Source organism: Tamandua tetradactyla, chromosome 18, assembly GCF_023851605.1.
Source record: "Tamandua tetradactyla isolate mTamTet1 chromosome 18, mTamTet1.pri, whole genome shotgun sequence".
Taxonomy (NCBI): Eukaryota; Metazoa; Chordata; class Mammalia; order Pilosa; family Myrmecophagidae; genus Tamandua; species Tamandua tetradactyla.
The window spans coordinates 72,943,945-72,966,170 of NC_135344.1; positions in this window are offsets into that span (position 1 = coordinate 72,943,945).

Genomic DNA, 22,226 nt, shown 5'->3' on the forward strand with positions numbered 1-22,226 from the left:
CCACACATCCCAGGCCAGCTGGGAGCTTTGGAGAGGCGGTTCCCCAAGCCGCGGCGGCCGGTGACCCTCCCCCATGCGCGGCTTCCCAGGCCGGCTGGTAGCTGCAGAACAGCAGTCCCCCAAGCCGCAGTTTCTGGTGACTGCAGCCCCTTCCACACACGCGGCTTCCTGGGCTGGCTGGGAGCATCGGAACAGCAGTTCCCTAAGCCACGGTGGCCAGCAGCCCTCCCCCACGCGCGGCTTCCCAGGCCAGCTGGTAGCCTCGGAACAGCAGTCCCCCAAGCTGCAGTTTCCGGCGACTGCAGCCCCTTCCACACACGCGACTTCCCGGGCTGGCTGGGAGCATCGGAACAGCGGTTCCCCAAGCCGCAGCAGCTGGCGACCCTCCCCCACAGGCGACTTCCCAGAGGGAAAGGAAAGAGTCTCCAACAGTAGTAGAGACTGAGCCCAACCTAACACCAATATTGGCATTAAGGAACAACTTCTGACTACTAAAAATAGGCCCTCAGCTCAGGAGAAACTGATCAAGGCGGAAGTCGCCGATTGGGCTAACTGAAAAAGAGGAAAGGGGGCGAAACAGAGCCTTCTGTGGCTGTTTCTACGGAGGCTTCATTGCCTCTGGGCTCAGCGCTGGGATTACATAGGTTACAACTGCCCCGAGCACAGAAACAGGCTGCTTTTAGGGCTCTCTACCACCTGAACCTTCCCCGCGGGAGGGGTGAAACGCAACTCAGGTGGAATCCCTCTCTCAGGGAATTTAGATCCCAGGACATCACAATTTGAAGCCATTAAAACCAACCTACAACCTTTCCTCTGTCTCCACCACACACCCAGCAGTGAGAGTCTTCAAAAGTTAAAGGAGCCACAACATCTTTTGCTGGTGGGACCTGCAGAAGACAAGCACCATGTACTGGGCAGGATAAGAAAAACAGAGCCCAGAGACTTCACAGGAAAGTCTTTCAACCTGCTGGGTTCCACACTCAGGGAAATCTGATTAAATGCCCAGATGCCAGCAAAAAATAACAAATCACACCAGGAAAATTGAAGATATGGCCCAGTCAAAGGAACAAACCAATAGCTCAAATGAGATACAGGAGCTGAGACAACTAATTCTGAATATACGAACAGAAATGGAAAACCTCTTCAAAAACCAAATCAATAAATTGAGGGAGGACATGAAGAAGGCATGGGATCAACAAAAAGAAGAAATGGAAAGTCTGAAAAAACAAATCACAGAACTTATGGGATTGAAAAACACAGTAGAAGAGATTAAAAAAACAATGGAAACCTACAATGGTAGACTTAAAGAGACAGAGGATAGAATTAGTGAACTGGAGGATGGAACATCTGAATTCCAAAAAGAAACAGAAACTATAGGGAAAAGAATGGAAAAATTTGAGAAGGGGCTCAGGGAATTGAATGATAATATGAACCGCACAAATATACGTGTTGTGGGTGTCCCAGAAGGAGAAGAGAAGGGAAAAGGAGGAGAAAAACTAATGGAAGAAATTATCACTGAAAATTTCCCAACCCTTATGAAAGACCTAAAATTACAGATCCAAGAAGTGCAGCGCACCCCAAAGAGAATAGATCCAAATAGGTGTTATCCAGACACTTACTAGTTAGAAAGTCAGAGGTCAAAGAGAAAGAGAGGATCTTGAAAGCAGCAAGAGAAAAACAATCCATCACATACAAGGGAAACCCAATAAGACTATGTGTAGATTTCTCAGCAGAAACCATGGAAGCTAGAAGACAGTGGGATGATATATTTAAATTTCTAAAAGAGAAAAACTGCCAACCAAGACTTCTATATCCAGCAAAATTGTTCTTCAAAAATGAGGGAGAAATTAAAACATTTTCAGACAAAAAGTCACTGAGAGAATTTGTGACCAAGAGACCAGCTCTGCAAGAAATACTAAAGGGAGCACTACAGTCAGATACGAAAAGACAGAAGAGAGAGGTATGGAGAACAGTGTAGAAAGAAGGAAAATCAGATATGATATATATAATACAAAAGGCAAAATGGTAGATGAAAGTATTACCCAAACAGTAATAACACTAAGTGTTAATGGTCTGAATTCCCCAATCAAAAGACATAGACTGGCAGAATGGATTAAAAAACAGGATCCTTCTATATGCTGTCTACAGGAAACACATCTTAGCCCCAAAGATAAACATAGGTTGAAAGTGAAAGTTTAGGAAAAGATATTTCATGCAAATAACAACCAGAAAAGAGCAGGAGTAGCTATACTAATATCCAACAAATTAGACTTCAAATGTAAAACAGTTAAAAGAGACAAAGAAGGATACTATCTACTAATAAAAGGAACAATTAAACAAGAAGACATAACAATCATAAATATTTATGCACCGATCAAAATGCCCCAAAATACGTGAGGAATACACTGCAATCACTGAAAAGGGAAATAGACACATATACCATAATAGTTGGAGACTTCAATTCACCACTCTCATCAATGGGCAGAACATCTAGACAGAGGATCAATAAAGAAACAGAGAACTTGAATATTACAATAAATGAGCTAGACTTAACAGACATTTATAGGACATTACACCCCATAACAGCAGGATCCACCTTTTCCTCAAGTGCTCATGGATCATTCTCAAAGATAGACCATATGCTGGGTCACAAAGCAAGTCTCAACAAACTTAAAAAGATTGAAATCATACACAACACTTTCTCGGATCATAAAGGAATGAAGTTGGAAATCAATAATAGGCAGAGTGACAGAAAATCCACAAATACGTGGAGGCTCAACAACACACTCTTAAACAACGAGTGGGTCAAGAAAGAAATTACAAGAGAAATTAGTAAATATCTCGAGGCAAATGAAAATGAAAACACAACATATCAAAACCTATGGGATGCAGCAAAGGCAGTGCTAAGAGGGAAATTTATTGCCCTAAATGCCTATATCAGAACAGAAGAAAAGGCAAAAATTCAGGAATTAACTGTCCACTTGGAAGAACTGGAGAAAGAACAGAAAACTGACCCCAAAGCAAGCAAAAGGAAAGAATTAACAAAGATTAGAGCAGAAATAAATGAAATTGAAAACATGAAAACAATAGAGAAAATCAATAAGACCAGAAGTTGGTTTTATGAGAAAATCAATAAGATTGATGGGCCCTTAGCAAGATTGACAAAAAGAAGAAGAGAGAGGATGCAAATAAATAAGATCAGAAATGGAAGAGGAGACATAACAACTGACCTCACAGAAATAAAGGAGGTAATAACAGGATACTATGAACAACTTTATGCTAATATATACAGCAATGTAGATGAAATGGACAAGTTCCTAGAAAGGCATGAACAACCTACTTTGACTCAAGAAGAAATAGATGACCTCAACAAACCAATCACAAGTAAAGAAATTGAATCAGTCATTAAAAAGCTTCCCAAAAAGAAAAGTCCAGGACCAGACAGCTTCACATGTGAATTCTATCAAACATTCCAGAAAGAATTAGTACCAACTCTGCTCAAACTCTTCAAAAAAATTGAAGTGGAGGGAAAGCTACCTAATTCATTCTATGAAGCCAACATCACCCTCATACCAAAACCAGGCAAAGATACTACAAAAAGAGAAAACTACAGACCAATCTCTCTAATGAATATAGATGCAAAAATCCTCAATAAAATTCTAGCAAATCGAATCCAGCAACACATTAAAAGAATTATACATCATGGCCAAGTAGGATCATCCCAGGTATGCAAGGATGGTTCAACATAAGAAAATCAATTAATGTAATACACCATATCAACAAATCAAAGCAGAAAAATCACATGATCATCTCAATTGATGCAGAGAAGGTATTTGACAAGATTCAACATCCTTTCCTGTTGAAAACACTTCAAAGGATAGGAATACAAGGGAACTTCCTTAAAATGATAGAGGGAATATATGAAAAACCCACAGCTAATATCATCCTCAATGGGGAAAAATTGAAAACTTTCCCCCTAAGATCAGGAACAAGACAAGGATGTCCATTATCACCACTATTATTCAACATCGTGTTGGAGGTTCTAGCCAGAGCAATTAGACAAGAAAAAGAAATACAAGGCATCAAAATTGGAAAGGAAGAAGTAAAACTATCATTGTTTGCAGATGATATGATACTATACGTTGAAAACCCGGAAAAATTCACAACAAAACTACTAGAGCTAATAAATGTGTACAGCAAAGTAGTAGGTTACAAGATCAACATTCAAAAATCTGTAGCATTTCTATACACTAGCAATGAACAAGCTGAGGGGGAAATCAAGAAATGAATTCCATTTACAATTGCAGCTAAAAGAATAAAGTACTTAGGAATAAATTTAACTAAAGAGACAAAAGACCTATACAAAGAAAACTACAAAAAACTGTTAAAAGAAATCACAGAAGACCTAAATAGATGGAAGGGCATACTGTGTTCATGGATTGGAAGGCTAAATATAGTTAAGATGTCAATCCTACTTAAATTGATTTACAAATTCAATGCAATACCAATCAAAATCCCTATAACTTATTTTTCAGAAATAGAAAAACCAATAAGCAAATTTATCTGGAAGGGCAGGGTGCCCCGAATTGCTAAAAGTATCTTGAGGAAAAAAACGAAGCTGGAGATCTCAAGCTGCCGGACTTTAAGGCATATTATGAAGCCACAGTGGTCAAAACAGCATGGTATTGGCATAAAGATAGATATATCGACCAATGGAATCGAATAGAGTGCTCAGATATAGACCCTCTCATCTATGGACATTTGATCTTTGATAAGGCAGTCAAGCCAACTCACCTGGGACAGAACAGTCTCTTCAATAAATGGTGCCTAGAGAACTGGATATCCATATGCAAAAGAATGAAAGAAGACCCGTATCTCACACCTTATACAAAAGTTAACTCAAAATGGATCAAAGATCCAAACATTAGGCCTAAGACCATAAAACAGTTAGAGGAAAATGTAGGGAGATATCTTATGAAACTTACAATTGGAGGTAGTTTTATGGACCTTAAACCTAAAGCAAGAGCACTGAAGAAGGAAATAAATAAATGGGAGCTCCTCAAAATTAAACACTTTTGTGCATCAAAGAACTTCATCAAGAAAGTAGAAAGACAGCCTACACAATGGGAGACAATATTTGGAAATGACATCTCAGATAAAGGTCTAGTATCCAGAATTTATAAAGAGATTGTTCAACTCAACAACAAAAAGACAGCCAACCCAATTACAAAATGGGAAAAAGACTTGAACAGACACCTACCAGAAGAGGAAATACAAATGGCCAAAAGGCACATGAAGAGATGCTCAATGTCCCTGGCCATTAGAGAAATGCAAATCAAAACCACAATGAGATATCATCTCACACCCACCAGAATGGCCATTATCAACAAAACAGAAAATGACAAGTGCTGGAGAGGATGCGGAGAAAGAGGCACACTTATCCACTGTTGGTGGGAATGTCAAATGGTGCAACCACTGTGGAAGGCAGTTTGGTGGTTCCTCAAAAAGCTGAATATAGAATTGCCATACGACCCAGCAATACCATTGCTAGGTATCTACTCAAAGGACTTAAGGGCAAAGACACAAATGGACATTTGCACACCAATGTTTATAGCAGCATTATTTACAATTGTAAAGAGATGGAAACAGCCAAAATGTCCATCAACAGACGAGTGGCTAAACAAACTGTGGTATATACATACGATGGAATATTATGCAGCTTTAAGACAGGATAAACTTATGAAGCATGTAATAACATGGATGGACCTAGAGAACATTATGCTGAGTGAGTCTAGGCAAAAACTAAAGGACAAAACTGTATGGTTCCACTGATGTGAACTGACATTCAAGAATAAACTTGAAATATGTCATTGGTAACAGAGACCATCAGGAGTTAGAAACAGGGTAAGATAATGGGTAATTGGAGCTGAAGGGATACAGACTGTGCAACAGGACTAGATACAAAAACTCAAAAATGGACAGCACAATACTACCTAATTGTAATGTAATTATGTTAAAACACTGAATGAAGCTGCATCTGAGCTATAGTTTTTTTATTTGTTTATATATATATTTTTTGTATTCTTTATTTTTATTTTTTTCTCTATATTATCATTTTATTTCTTTTTCTGTTGTCTTGCTGTTTCTTTTTCTAAATTGATGCAAATGTACTAAGAAATGATGGTCATACATCTATGTGATGATATTAAGAATTACTGATTGCATATATAGAATGGAATGATTTCTTAAAAAAAAAAGAAGAAAGATGATATATCCAAAATTGTTTTCTGAATTATTTGTCTTTTATTTTTTCTTTATAGCATTTGATATCTAAATAATTTTAGACATATTATTATCATACTTTGTTTCTATATTAATCTTAAACCTGGTCACACTTGATTTGCCTTCTGCAACCTATTTATTTCAAGTGTTTGTATTTTAATTTCTTTTGAAAGAAATTAAATCTGATGCCCTGTGGTTTTGAAAGCTTGAATAAAATTGAAAAGCTCATAAACTTAAGAGAACTACACAACTACCACTACTTTGTATTACAATTGGCATCATGGGAGGAAAAACCAAAATTATACTTATAGGAATAGCAGCTTTTTACAGGCATCATATTGCTCTCTTTCCAAGTTCAGTAATGATTCTATCAGGAGTGTGATGAGAGGTTGAGCATATTTACTATTTTTTACAATATTAAAAATAAATTTAGTTCTGCCCTTTGTTCTAAAAAAAAAATGAGGGGGAAATTAAAACATTTTCAGGCAAAAAATCTCTGAGAGAATTTGTGACCAAGATACCAGCTCTGCAAGAAATACTAAAGGGAGCATTAGAGATAGATACAAAGACAGTAGAGAGAGGTGTGGAGAAGAGTGTAGAAATGAAGACTATCAGTAAGGGTAAAAAGGAGAAAAATTAGATATGACATATAAAATCCAAAAGGCAAAATGGTAGAAGAAAGTACTGCCCTTACAGTAATAGCACTAAATGTTAATGGATTAAACTCCCCAATCAAAAGACATAGACTAGCAGAATGGATTAAAAAACAGGACCTATCTATATGCTGTCTACAGGAATGCATCTTAGACCCAAGGATAAATATAGGTTGAAAGTGAAAGGTTGGGAAAAGATATTTCATGGAAATAACAATCAGAAAAGAGCAAGAGTAGCTATACTAACATCCAACAAATTAGACTTCAAATGTAAAGCGGTTAAAAGAGACAAAGAAGGACACTGTATTAATAAAAGAAACAAATAAACAAGAAGACATAACGATCATAAATATTTATGCACCAAGCCAGAATGCTCCAAAATACATGAAGCAAGCACTGAAAGGAGATATAGACACATCTACCATAATAGTTGGAGAATGGAGTTCATTTCCCCACTCTCAACAATGGACAGAACATCTAGACAGAGGATCAATAAAGAAACAGAGAATTTGAATAATACAATAAATGAGCTAGACTTAACAGACATTTATAGAACATTATACCCCACAACAGCAGGATACACCTTTTTCTCATGTGCTCATGGATCATTCTCAAGGATAGACCATATGCTGGCTCACAAAGCAAATCTCAATAAATTTAAAAAATTGAAATCACTTTCAAAACACTTTCTCAGATCATAAAGGAATGAAGTTTGAAATCAATAATAGGCAGAGTTCCAGAAAATTCACAAATATATGGAGGCTCAACAACATACTCTTAAACAACCAGTGGGTCAAGGAAGAAATCAGTAAATAGCTCGAGGCAAATGAAAATGAAAATGCAATGTATCAAAAATTATGGGAGGCAGCAAAGGCAGTGCTAAGAGGGAAATTTATTGCCCTAAATCCCTATATCAAAAAAAAGAAGAAAGGGCAATAATCGAGGAATTAACTGTCCACTTGGAAGAACTAGAGAAAGAACAGCAAACTAACCCCAAAGCAAGCAAAAGGAAAGAAATAATGAAGATTAAAGCAGAAATAAAAGCAATCAAGAAAATCAACAAAACCAGAAGTTAGTTCTATGAGAAAATCAATAAGATTGATGGACTCTTAGCAAGGTTGACAAAAAGAAGAAGACAGAGGATGCAAATAAATAAAATCAGAAATGGAAGAGAAGACATAACCACTGACCCCACAGAATTAATGGAGGTAATGAGAAGATACTATGAGCAACTTTATGCTAATAAACTCTACAATGTAGATGAAATGGACAACTTCCTAAAAAGGCATGAACAACCAACAATGACTTAAGAAGAAATAGATGACCTTAACAAATCAATCACAAGTAAAGATATTGAATTAGTCATTAAGAACTCCCAAAAAAGAAAATCCAGGACCAGATGGCTTCACATGTGAATTCTACCAAACATTCCAGAAAGAATTAATACCAATCCTGCTCAAACTCTTCAAAAAATTTGAAGAGGAGGGACGGCTAGCTAACTCATTCTATGAAGGAAACCTCACTGTCATACCAAAGCCAGACAAAGATATTACAAGAAAAGAAAACTACAGACCAATCTGTCTAAGGAATATAGATCCAAAAATCCTCAACAAAATTCTTGCAAATCGAATCCAGCAGCACATTAAAAGAATTATACACCATGACCAAGTAGGATTCAACCCAATATGCAAGGATGATTTAACATAAATTCAATTAATGTAACACACCATATCAACACATCAAAGCAGAAAAACCACATGATCATCTTGATTGATGCAGAAAAGGCATTTGACAAAATTCAGTATCCTTTCCTATTGAAAACAGTTCAAAGGATAGGAATAGAAGGGAACTTCCTCAACATGTAAAGGGAATATATGAAAAACCCACAGCTAACATCATCCACAATGGGAAAAAACCAAAAACTTTCCCCTAAGATCAGGAACAAGACAAGGATGTCCACTATTACAATTGTTATTCAACATTGTGCTGGAAGTTTTAGCCAGAGCAATTAGACAAGAAAAAGAAATACAAGACAGGGTGAAAAACCTTGAAAAATCCACAGCAAAACTACTAGAGCTAATAAATGAGTACAGCAAAGTGGCAGGTTACAAGAGCAACACTCAAAAATCTGTAGTGTTTCTATACACTAGTAATGAACAATCGGGGGGGGGGAGTTGAGGAAAAAATTCCATTTACAATTGCAACCAAAAGAATAAAATATTTAGGAATAAATTTAACTAAAGAGATAAAAGACCTGTACAAAGAAAACCGTAAGGAATTGCTAAAAGAAATCACAGAAGACCTAAATAAATGGAAGGGCATACCGTGTTCATGGATTAGAAGACTAAATATAGTTAAGATGTCAATTCTACCTTAATTGACTTACAGATTCAGCGCAATACCAATTAAAATCCCCAAAACTTACTTTTCAGAAGTTGGAAAACCAATAACCAAATTTATCTGGAAGGGTAGGATGCTCCGAATAGCTAAAAATATCTGAGAAAGAAAAAGGAATTCAGAGGTCTCACACTACCTGACTTTAAGGCATATTATGGGCTATAGTGGTCAAAACGGTATGGTACTGGCATAAAGATAGCTATACTGACCTATGGAATCAAATAGTGCTCAGATATAGACCCTCTCATCTATGGACAACTGATCTTTGATAAGGCAGTCAAGCCAACTCACCTGGGACAGAACAGTCTCTTCAATAAATGGTGCCTAGAGAACTGGATATCTACATGCAAAAGAATGAAAGAATATCCATATCTCACACTCTATACAAAAATTAACTCAAAATAGATCAAAGACCTAAACATTAGATCTGAGACCATAAAACTTTTTGAAGAAAATATAGGGAAGTATCTTATAAATCTTATAATAGGAGGCAGTTTCCTAGACCTTACGCCCAAGGCACAAGCTCTGAGAAATAAATAAATAAGTGGGAACTCATAAAAATTAAACACTTTGTGCATCAAAGAACTTCATCAAGAATGTAAAAAAGACAGCCTACACAGTGGGAGACAATATTTGGAAATGATATATCAGGGTTAGTATCCAGAATATATAAAGAGATTGTTCAACTCAACAACAAAAAGACAGACAACCTAATTATAAAATGGGCAAAAGACATATACAAACACTTCTCAGAAGAAGAAATACAAATGGACAAAAGGCACATGAAAAGATGCTCAACTTCCCTGGCTATTATGGAAATGCAAATCAAAACCACCATGAGATGTCATCTCATACCCACCAGAATGGCCATTATCAATAAAACAGAAAACGATAAGTGCTGTAGAAGATGTGAAGAAAGAGGCACATTTATGCATTGTTGGTGGGAATGTCAAATGGTACAACCGCTGTGGAAGGCAATTTGGCAGTTCCTCAGGAAGTAAGTATAGAATTGCCATAACCCGGCAATGCCATTGCTAGGTATCTACTCAGAGGACATGAGGGCAAGGACACAAATGGACATTTGCACACCAATGTTTATAGCAGCAATATTTACAAATGTCAAGAGATGGAAACAGCCAAAATGTCCATCAACAGGTGAGTGACTAAACAAACTGTGGTATAAACATATGATGGAATATTATGCAGCTATAAGACAAAATAAAGTTATGAAATATGTAAAAACATGGATGACCTTAAGGACATTATGCTGAGTGAGATTAGCCAGAAGCAAAAGGACAAATACTATGTGGCCTCACTGATGAAACTAACATTAGTGAATGAACTTGGAGAATTTCAGTTAAGTACAGAGACCATCAAGAGATAGAAATAGGATAGATATTAAGTAATTGGAGCTGAAGGGATACAGATTGTGCAAAAGGACTGATTGTAAAAATTCAGAAATGGATAGCACTGTAATACAATAATGTTAGAACACTGAGTGAAGCTGAATGTGAGAATGATAGAGGGAGGAAGCCTGGGGGCACAAATGAAATGAGAAGGAAAGATATACGATAAAGACTGAGATGGTATAATCTAGGAACGTCTAGAGTGTATGATAGTGACTAAATGTGCAAATTTAAAAATGTTTTTACGTGAGGAAGAACAAAGTAATGTCATTACTGCAGGGTGTTTAGATGGTAATTCGTATTTTAAAACTTTAACTTATGTATGAGACTAAAGCAAAAAATCTTTATTTGGTTCAAAATTTATATTTTGACTAGTGCATTTCTAATATAACTTATGTGGACAGCTTAATTGAACACCATAAGTACATGGAACCTTGAGTAGGGCATGAGATTTTGTAGGTTTGTCCAGAGTGATGCTCCAATAAATTCCAGAGCAATTTGAACAGTGAATAAAAAACTATTTGCAAAGTCCCCTTTGGGGAATGGTGAGAAAGGGGGAAAATTCAACTTCCTCGTGTGGAGAATTCCTGATATCCTCATAAGCAGGGGAGACAGCCAAAGCAATAGGTCGAGCCCTCAATCTTGGGGGTTGCTCATATGAAACTTAACCCCACAAAGGACAGGCTAAGTCTACTTAAAATTAGGCCTAAGAGTCACCCCCAGAGAACCTGTTTTGTTGCTCAGATGTGGCCTCTCTCTTTCAGCCAACACAACAAGCAAACTAACTGCCCTCCCCCTCTCTACATGGGATATGACTCCCAGGGGTGTGGACCTTCCTGGCAAGGTAGGACAGAAATCCTAGAATGAGCTGGGAGTCAGCATCAAGGGATTGAGGAAACTTTCTGGACCAAAAGAGGGAAGAGCGAAATGAGACAAAATAAAGTGCCAATGGCTGAGAGATTCCAAACAAAGTCGGAAGGTTATCCTGGAGGTTATTTTATGCATTATATAGATCTCACCTTTTTAGTTAAAGTGTAATGGAGAGGCTGGGGGGAACTGCCTGAAAATGTGGAGCTGTGTTCCAGTAGCCATGTCTCTTGAAGATGATTGTATAATGATATAGCTTTTGCCATGTGACTGTGTGATTGTGAAAACCTTGTATCTGATGCTCGTTTTACCTACTTTATTGACAGATGAGTAAAACATATGGATTAAAAATAAATAAATAATAGGGGGAACAAACGTTAAAATAAATTTAGTAGATTGAAATCCTGGTGATTGGTGAGGGGGAGGGGTGGGAGGATGGCATGTATGAACTTTTTTCTTTTTTCTTTTTATTTCTTTTTCTCGATTGCTGCAAATGTTCTGAGAGGTGATTGTGGTGATGAATATACAACTGTGTTATGATATCGTAGTTATTGTTTGTATACCAAGAATGGAATGATCATATGGTAAGCATGTTCATGTTTGTATGTTATGTTTTTAAAAAATTTAAAAATTAAAAAAAAAAGCCAATTCATCTCTGGTATGTTGCATTCTGGCAGCTTTGGCAGACTAAAACACTACCTAAGACCAGGAATAAGCAAGGATGACAGTTTCACCACAGCTATTCAGTATTGCACTAGAAGTTCTTGTTGGAGCAGTTAAGCAAGGAAAAGAAATAAAAGTCATCTAATTGGAAAGGAAAAATTAAAACTATCTGTGTCTTCAGCTCACATATTCTTATATACTGAAAACCCAAAGGAATCCATAAGAAAATTACTAAATCTAATAAACCAATTCAATGAAGTGGCAGGTTATGTGATCACCATGCAAAACTCAGTTGTGTTTCTGTACACTATCAATGGACAATCCAAAGAGGAAATTAAGAAAACAATTCCATTTATGATAGCATCTGAAAGAATAAAATATCTAGGAATAAATTTAACTGAGAATGTGAATATGACGGGTACATTGAAAAACACAAAACACGAAAGAAATTAAAGATCTAAATAAATAGCAAGACATGTTCATGGATTTGGAAGAGTTAACATTGTGAAGATGTCAGTATTACCCAATGCTATCTACGAATTCAACATAATCCCTATCAAAATTCCAACAATTTTTTCCAGAAACAGAAAATTAATCCACAAATTCATGTATGTGCTGCTTTGAATCTGTGGTGTACCCCAGAAAAGCCATATCCTTTAATGCTCTTTCAATACTGTGGGAGGGAAGTATTTTGATTGTTTCCATGGACATATGACTTATTCAATTCTGGGTGATAACTTTTGATTAGATGGTTTCTATTGATATGTGCCTCTACCCATTCAAGGTGGGGTTGCTTACTGGGGCCCTCTAAGAGGGAACCATTTTGGAAAAAGCTTTAGAGCCCATGCAGCCAGAGACCTTTGGAGACAAACAGGGAAAATGGCCGGGGGGAGCTACATGAAACAAGAAGCCTGGAGAGAAAGCTAGCAGATGTTGCCATGTTTGCCATGTGGCTTTCCAGTTGAGAGAAAAAACCTGAACCTCATCGGCCTTCTTGGACCAAGGTGTTTTTCCCTGGATGCCTTAGATTGGACATTTCTATAACCTTGCTTTAATTTGGACATTTTCACAGCTTTAGAACTGTAAACTTGCGACTTATTAAATTCCCCTTGTTAAAATCCATTCCATTTCTGGTATATCGCATTCCAGCAGCTAACAAACTAGAACAATGTGGATCTGCAAGGGACTGCAAATGGCCAAAACAATTTTGAAAAGAGGAACTCACACTCCCTGATTTCAAAATAAAGCCACAGAAATCAAACAGTTTGGCACTGGCATTAAGATGGACAAATAGACTGCTATAATCATCTTGAAAGTCCAAAAATAAGTCCACACGTCTATGTCCATTAATTTTTGATAAGGGTGCCAAGCCTACTCAATGGGAAATGAATAGCTATTTAACAAATGGTGTTGGAAAACTGGATATCCACATGCAAAAGAATGAAAGTGGACTCCTCCTTCACACAATGTACAAAAATTAACTCAAAATGGATCAAGGACCTAAACATAAGAATTAAAAATGTAAAACTCCTAGAAGAAAACGGAAGGGAATATCTTCAAGATCTTTTATTATGCAATGGATTCTTTAATATGAATTAACTGCACAAGCAATAAAAGAAACACTAAATAAGTGGAACCTCCTCAGTACGAATGACATCAGAGAGGACTGGAGAAAAAGACTGGGTAGGTCCCCTCCTCTGAGCAGGTAGTGACTTAATCTGAAGCTGAGGCCGGGAGCCCTGCTCTCTAAACCCACCTGTGTTGTTAGCGGGCTGCAGTCCTGGGGGACTGACCTACTCTCCCATGTGCTCAGCCTCTGCAGCCACGCAAGGGCAGGTGGGGGAAGTCTCAAACTCCCTTCTTATTGAAAATGTTTCTATTTTATTTCAGGTTTCCACAGCATAAGTCTCTCAAACCCTTGATGATGTTTTAAAGATGTTAAATGGCCTTCTGCTCTGCCTTTCAATTTTTCTCTCCTTTTTTGAAGGATCAAAGACAAACTTCAAATGCTTAGAATGTCAACATCATCAAACTCAAGGCTTTTATCTGTGCTGCCGAGAAAGAAATTCCCAGAAGCAAACTTGCCAAAATGATCTTTGTAAAAGAAAGAAAGCGTATTTCAAATGTCAATGGCCAGCAATATTCTTGAAATATAATTATAGCCTTTGAAAATCAGGTTTCTTAAAATTAATTGCCCTCAGGATCACAGTTGGGCTTTTCTTTCACAGAACTTTCAAACAACCTCAAATGTAATATTAACTGGTAATTTGTTTTTCAGAGGACTGGAACTGCATCTCCTTTGCAGCTAGCATTTATAAATTGCTAAAATAGGATAATATGAACACTGGACACGAATAATGGCCAGGAGACCAGCAGACATGTCTCTGAGGTCCTGGCCAATGCCTTGTAGCTTCTGCCAGTTTGTAGTTTCGCTTTTCTGAGCACCACAGCTTGATTTAACAACTGCCAAGACATTAGAAGAGAGCTGTGAGCCAGAGTTTGAGATTTGAGATTTGACTCTTCCTAATTGAAGTTAATGGAAAGGGGATTTAATAAAATGTGATTCTCTTGGCAAAAACATCAATGTTACTTTTAATGTGTAAAATGGTATTTCCAAAATTCTTCTCATCAGTGTGGGGTCAAAATGGCACATCCCATAGAGACTGGAGGGAGGGACGGAATATTTGAGAACAGCATTTCTCAACTGATAATTAAAAGGGGCTCAACTTTATTAGAGGGTAAAATGCTCACTGCTTCTATTTCAATTTTGAAAAGTAATACAGCAATTACTTCTTTTAAAATTCAGCCTTCAAAATAGAACAGTTTGAGAGACACCAATTGCTTAGCCAATTACCAAATAGGATAAGACAATTCTTGCACTCTGAAGCGGCAGGCTGATTGGGTGGGGAGGACTACATAAGTAGTTTTTCATTGCTTTATCCTTTGTTCTCTATTGTTTTATTTATTCTGTAGAAAAAATTGTTGCTCAAAATGGGGAAGCATAAGGAATACTTCAGTTCAATTATAAACAAGTTAGTAATGAGCATAAAAGTAATTTTTCAAGTTCCTGTCATGATATTTTCTATTAGACCCGTAATATGTATCATCTGATCACAATTCTTCCATAGCAGAGTAAACTATCTCTGATTTTTCAAAAATTAGTGTTAAAAGAGAAAATATAGTAAGAATCACATCCAATTTTGCTTTTCACTTATGGGGCAAAAATACTTCTAATCACAATGTATGATTACTGAACAATTGACAGCAAATAGCAATTTGAAATGTTCTCTATTTCTTAATTTAGAAACAAAACAGAATAGCTATAAAAATAAGCCAACTGTTTTTATAAACCCAAAACTACTAGCATCTGAAACAGCTGCTGTGCTATTTTTGATGCCATAATACAGATACATTTCAATCTAAATCCTTTTTCTCATTTAACCAAATTGATACATGTAAATTACTTTTAAAAAGCATAGAGTACAGCAAGTATGGGGTGAAAAGCATATGAATTAAAAATAAATAAATAATAGGGTGTGCTGGTTTGAAAGGACGTATGTCCCCTAGAAAAGCCATATTTTACTCAAAATCCCATTTTGTAAAGGCAGAATAAGCCCTATTCATTCAATACTGAATGTAATTAGATCATCTCCCTCGAGATGTAACCAAATCAAGAGTGGTTGTTAAACTACATTAGGTGACGACGTGTCTCCACCCATTTGGGTGAGTCTTGATTAGTTTCTGTAGTCCTATAAAAGAGGAAACATTTTGGAGAATAAGAGATTCAGAGAGAGGAGAGCAGAACGACATAGCCATGAGAAGCGGAGTCCACCAGCCAGCGACCTTTGGAGATGAAGAAGGAAAATGTTTCCCGGGGAGCTTCATGAAACAGGAAGCCAGGAGAAGAAGCTGGAGGATGATGCTGTGTTTGCCATGTGCCTTTCCAGATGAGAGAGAAACTCTGATTGTGTTCGCCATGTGCCTTCTCACTTGAGAGAGAAACCCAGAACTTCATTGGCCTTCTTGAACCAAGGTATCTTTCTCTGGATGCCTTAGATTGGAGATTTCTATAGATTTGTTTTAATTGGGACATTTTCTCAGCCTTAGAACTGTAAACTAGCATCTTATTAAACTCCCCTTTTTAAAAGCCATTCCATTTCTGGTATATTGCATTCCGGCAGCTAGCAAACTAGAACATAGGGGGAACAAATGTTAAAATAAAATTAGTAGATTGAAATGCTAGTGAGCAATTAAAGAGAGGGGTAAGGTATGTATGAGGTTTTTTTTTTTCCTTTTTATTTCTTTTTCTGAATTGATGCAAATGTTCTAAGAAATGATCATGGTGACAAATACATAAATATGGGATAATATTGTGAGTTATTGATTATACACCAAGAATGGAATGATCATATGGTAAGAATGTTGTTTTTGTATGTTGTTATGTTTTAAAAAAAAATTTTTTTTAAAAAGAAAAACGGGCATCTTCTGCCATATCCTTCCCACCTCAGGCCTCCTCTCATGGCAACCCCTTCTCTATTCTTTTGCTCTTCTGGTAGTTACCTTCTTAATTCTAAATGCTGTTCTTATGCTACTACTTCTAGATTAGAGAGAGATTATCTAATGTCTCCCTCTTCTAAAAGGTGAGCATTTAACTCCTATCATTGCCCTTCTCTCAATTTTTTGATAGGCATCTTATATTTAGTTCTTCTTTTTTACCTTTGTAATTTAAAACAATGTGTGTGGATCTCTGTTTCTTGTTCTATTAACTTTATAAAATACCCCATTTCCTCTCCAGGACATAAGATTAGATTTCTTCCCCAACTTTCACCTGTCAACTTGGTTTCTTTACTAAGTCTTCTGTGGATTGTCTATAAGTTGATTTAATAGTTGAAAACCACTAAATAGCATGCACGTTACCATCACTATACAAGTATAATTAACTGCAGAAATTAAAAATTCTGTTTTCTTTTCTATATAACCAGTATCAACGCTCTAGTGTTGTCTGAAAGAAGTGCTGCTGGAATCATGAGCAAATGGATTATCTTTCCTAATCCTCTATTGATTGCTCAAATCCTGCCACATTCTCAATGGCATCTTGTTGGAACCATGAGTTTCCTGCACAACTCTCTTTTTCTTGGCAAAAGAAAAATAGATAAGCCTTCATCACCATATCTATAATGTTTTTATCATATTCTATGCATTTTATTCTTCTTTTAGACATTCATCTTTGCCTCCATAACTTCCTGTCAAATTTAAGCTAGTCTACTTTGTGACCTAACTCTCAAACCAGGAGTTCATTTTAATAGGCTTCTGGGTTAATTTCACTCTTTCTTATACCCCAAGTCTTTCATCCTTTTTTCTTGACTTTCTGCTTATATAACAGAAATATGTCCTGAAGAACTTCTTAAAGAGAAATATGTGGGAAGTGTACTTTCTGAGTCTTTGTACATGTGCAAATATCTTTATTTTGCTCTCTCATTCCATTGATAGGTTGCCTGTATATGGCATTTTTAATTGATAAGGGAGGTTATTCTGACATCTGTTTTTGCTCCCAAATTTAAAAAAAAATCTCTCTTTTTTTACTGTGGCATTTTCCTTTTATTGCTTATATTCTTCTATCTATTTGTGTCTTCTATATAGCTTTTGATAATCCAACATAATTCTTTATATGCTCGATATTTGTTAAATATAGATTTTTAAATAACCTACTAAACCTCTCAGGATTTGTAGGTATTTCCACTATTAAACTGTCAAAAGTATGTGTTTACCTTCTAATAATTCATCAAACATTTTCCAAAATTTTACTTTTTTGTGTGTTTACTGTATTTATTTGGATTCTCTAGAGAAACAGAATCAACAAGAGATATCTGTAAATATGAGATTTATGAAAGTGCCTCATTCAACCATGGGGACATTAGAAGCCAAAATCTATAGGGCAGGCCATGAGCTGGCAGCTTCAGTGAAGGTCCTCAAGGAACTCCCCAGGAGAGGCTGGCAGACTGAAGTGGAAAGAGGCATTTTCTCTTCTGAATTCTCCACCTTTGGGTGATTAGATTAAGCATCACTCATTGCAGAAGACACTCCCCTTAGCCAACTGCAAATGTAATCAGCCGCGGATGCAACCAGTGTGCTCGTGATTTAAGTCCGTGAAATGTCCTCACAACAACAGATAGGCCAGTGCTTGGTTGACCAGACAACCAGGTCAGGCACCATCACCTAAGCTGACACATGAACCTGACCATCACAGTCCTCCCCCTGTCAACTTGGCAACTATACACACCACCTTAAACTATATTTAATCTCTAAATAGAAAACAATAACAGACACATTTTTTCTTGCCTAACAATACTCAACTGTCTTGTGTATGACCAGAAATGCACTAAATCTCTCCAGAATCGGGTGTAAGTCCTTGGGTAATTTTGATTCTTAAATTTGATATCCTACAACTTAAATACTATAAAATGAACAATACTAGTTATGTCATATGATAAGGGGGATAAAATAGAGAAGGAAACAAAGATATTTGCTTTATGTACAAATACATAGATACTCATTACAAAGCAAGGAAGAAATATTCATACCATTACAGTCCTCATTTCTGTAACTGATCATGTGGTCGTAGTTCATATTTATCACTACCCAATTCCACTACCCAATTCCACGTTCCCTTTACCCTCAGCAAGCACTTCAGCTGGCCGTGGTTCTTTGTCTGGTGGGGTGACCCAAACCTTCATTCCTGAAGTTTCTGAGCCATTGATAGTCCTGCCTGGATTGGGTTGTTGCAGTTTTCCATTTGCTTTAATCACAGGGCATGGTAGTACTGAGAGACACCCTAGGGGACCTTCTGTATTCCGGGAAAACACTTCTTTACCTCCATTGTGTAGCTGCAGTTCTACTTCCCTTTCATAGTCAGGGTCAATCACCTCAGCCAGCAAAGTAATCCCCTTCTTTGCCTGTTGATCCAGGGGCTTCCACTTGGCCTTTCCTACCATAATAGTCCTCACTTCATGTGTCAGAGAGCCAGTGTGTGGATTCTGTCAGTTGCTTGTATGTCTATTTCAATTATGCATTCTAGAACTGAAGAAATAACTACAGAATGGGTCAGGGGAGCCACTGGACCCACTGTGAGATGGACCTGAGCTAAAATCCCATTGATCACCTGACCTCCATAAGACCCCACTCTGACTGGTGGACCAGAGTGACATTTTGTATCCCCTGGAATTAATGTCACTTCTGAACCAGTGTCTAACAATCTCTGAAATATGTGATCATTTCCTTTTCTCCAGTGCACAGTTACCCTGGTAAAAGACCACAGGTCGCCTTGGGGAAGGCTTGGAGGAAGATTAACAGTGTAAATTTGTGGCAGTGTAACATGATCCTTCCCCAAAGGGACCTGAAACTTCCCGTCATTCAAGGGGCTCTGGATCTGTGAACTGTCTCAAGTCTGGGAATTGGTTAAGAGGCTCTCTGTTTTTGTAATTCAAGTTAGACTTCTGTTCATTTGACCTAGAATTCTTCTGCTTATATAGCTCAAGAAAGAATGCTGTAGACTGCCCATCTGTTGTACTTCTAGGTATTCCATGATCTACTACCTGCCAATGCCACAGGTCTCTGCAAGTCAGAGTATTTTTACTCCTGCTTTGAGTCTGCTGCCCACCATGATAGCCACGTTCACCTTGTTTTTGGTGATTAAGTGCCACCACCTGACTTCTGCCAACTTATGTTTAAGGATTCCAGTTCAGTGACAGCAGTTTCCATTGTAATATCTGACCTACAGAGAGGGGTGGCTTCAGAGGTCTTTAGGGATGATAGAACTAGTCTCACGAATTTATTTCTCACTGTTCTGGAAAAAGGTGTATTCTCTGGACATTCCTGAGGTATGTGCACAGGACTTCCATGATAAATGCACTCTAACATTGCAATTTCTCTAAGCCTCTGGATTCCCTCATCTACATTACACCAGGGCAGTTCTGGCATTTCAACCTCAGGTAATGCTGGCCAACTTTTTTTTTTTTATTAATTAAAAAAAACTTAACAAACCAAATAAAACACCAACATATATAATCAGTAATTCACAATATCATCATTTAGTTGCATATTCTTCATTTCTCAGAACATTTGCATCAGTTCAGAAAAAGAAAAAAAAAGACAATAGAAATAGAAATAAAACAAAAACAGAAAAGAAAACAAAAAGATTATGCCTACCATACCCCTTACCCCTCGCTTTCATTGATCACTAGCATTTCAAACTAAATTTATTTTAGCATTTGTTCCCCCATTATTTATTTTTATTCCATATGTTCTACTCCTTTGTTGATAAGGTAGATAAAAGGAGCATCAGACACAAGGTTTTCACAATCACACAGTCACATTGTGACAGCTATATCATTATTCAATCATCCTCAAGAAACATGGCTACTGGAACACAGCTCTACATTTTCAGGCAGTTCCCTCCAGCCTCTCCACTACATCTTAATGCCGGCCAACTTTTGATCCATGTTTCAACCAACCATCCAAACAAATTCTTAATGCCTTTTCTAACTTCTCAAGCTATAACATTGAATGCAGAGTCTCTTCTTAGTGGGCCCATATTAATGAATTCAGACTGATCCAGCTTTATATTCCTTCCACCATTATCCCACATCCTTAATATTGATTCCCACATATACTCACCTGATTTCTGTGTATATAAATTAGAACACTCATGCAGTTCTTTTGGAGTTTAGTGCACCTCCTCACGGGTGACATTTTGTACCTCACCTTCTGAAGCCTGTTTGGACTTTAGGTCTGGAAGAAAAGAGGGGTGGAGGGTGGTGGGTCTTGAAAAGGATTAGAAGTTTCTTTCAAGCCAGTTACCTCAGGGCATTCCTTTGCAGTTTCATCTGGTGAAACAGGATTAATCTCTCCAGACAGAGGAGCAAGGAATGTTTCCCCATATAGGTAGCTATGTACCTTGCAGGCAGCGAAGGGTTAATCTCTTGAGGTGGAGTTTGGATGGCAGACTCTTCTTGGCAGCTTGGAGGTTGCAAAGCCATTTTCTCAAGGCAGGCTGAACCTTGGACACCTCTTTCTTCACAGCAGCCTGGAGATCAAGAAGCTCTTTACTCAGGGCAGGCTGGAGGTGGGCAGGCTATGTCCTCCGGGCAGACCATTACAGGTTTATCTAGAAAAGACACAGCAAAATCTAGGGTTTCAATGTCCCCACAATATCCCATTTTTCAAGATCCCACTCCTTTCCAATCAATGCTCTCTCTTTAACATCAGACATCCTGCAAGGTTGAGATTTCAGTTTATGTTGTAAATCTGCTACTCTAACAATGAGACTCTGGATCTGATTTTCAGAGGTCTCAGGTTTGCAGCTACAAGAAATAAGATTTTCTTTCAGGTCACTTATAGAAACTGATCATTTTTAGAACATTTGCATCACTCCAGAAAAAGAAATAAAAATAAAAAGAAGAAACTCATTCATCCCATACCCCTTACCCCTCCCTTTAATTGACACTAGTATTTCCATCTACCAATTTATTTTACCCCTTATCTTCCCTATTATATATTTATTTTCTATTCATATTTTTTTTACTCATCTGTCCATATCCTGGATAAAAAGGGCATTGCACACAATCATCCCTTTTTTTATAGCTGCATTCAGCATATCTAGGAACAACCAGCCAACATCATTATACCTTTTTACTCCAGAATACTCCGTTAAAGTGTCAAAAACACTCTGACCTAGAGCCTTTCCTCATATTGGCATACAATTAGCAGAATCAAATGGTGATATTTTGCATGTCTCTCTTGCCAACTCACCCCATGGACTGTCAATGCCATCTTGATTAATGGAAACAGAGTCATTAGTGCCTTTAAGTCTAATCAGAGTAGAAAACTGAAAGCCTTTTCAACCAGGAGAGAGAAGAAGAGATCAACTCCATCAAAGGAGCTTTATTATGAGGCTTTGCAC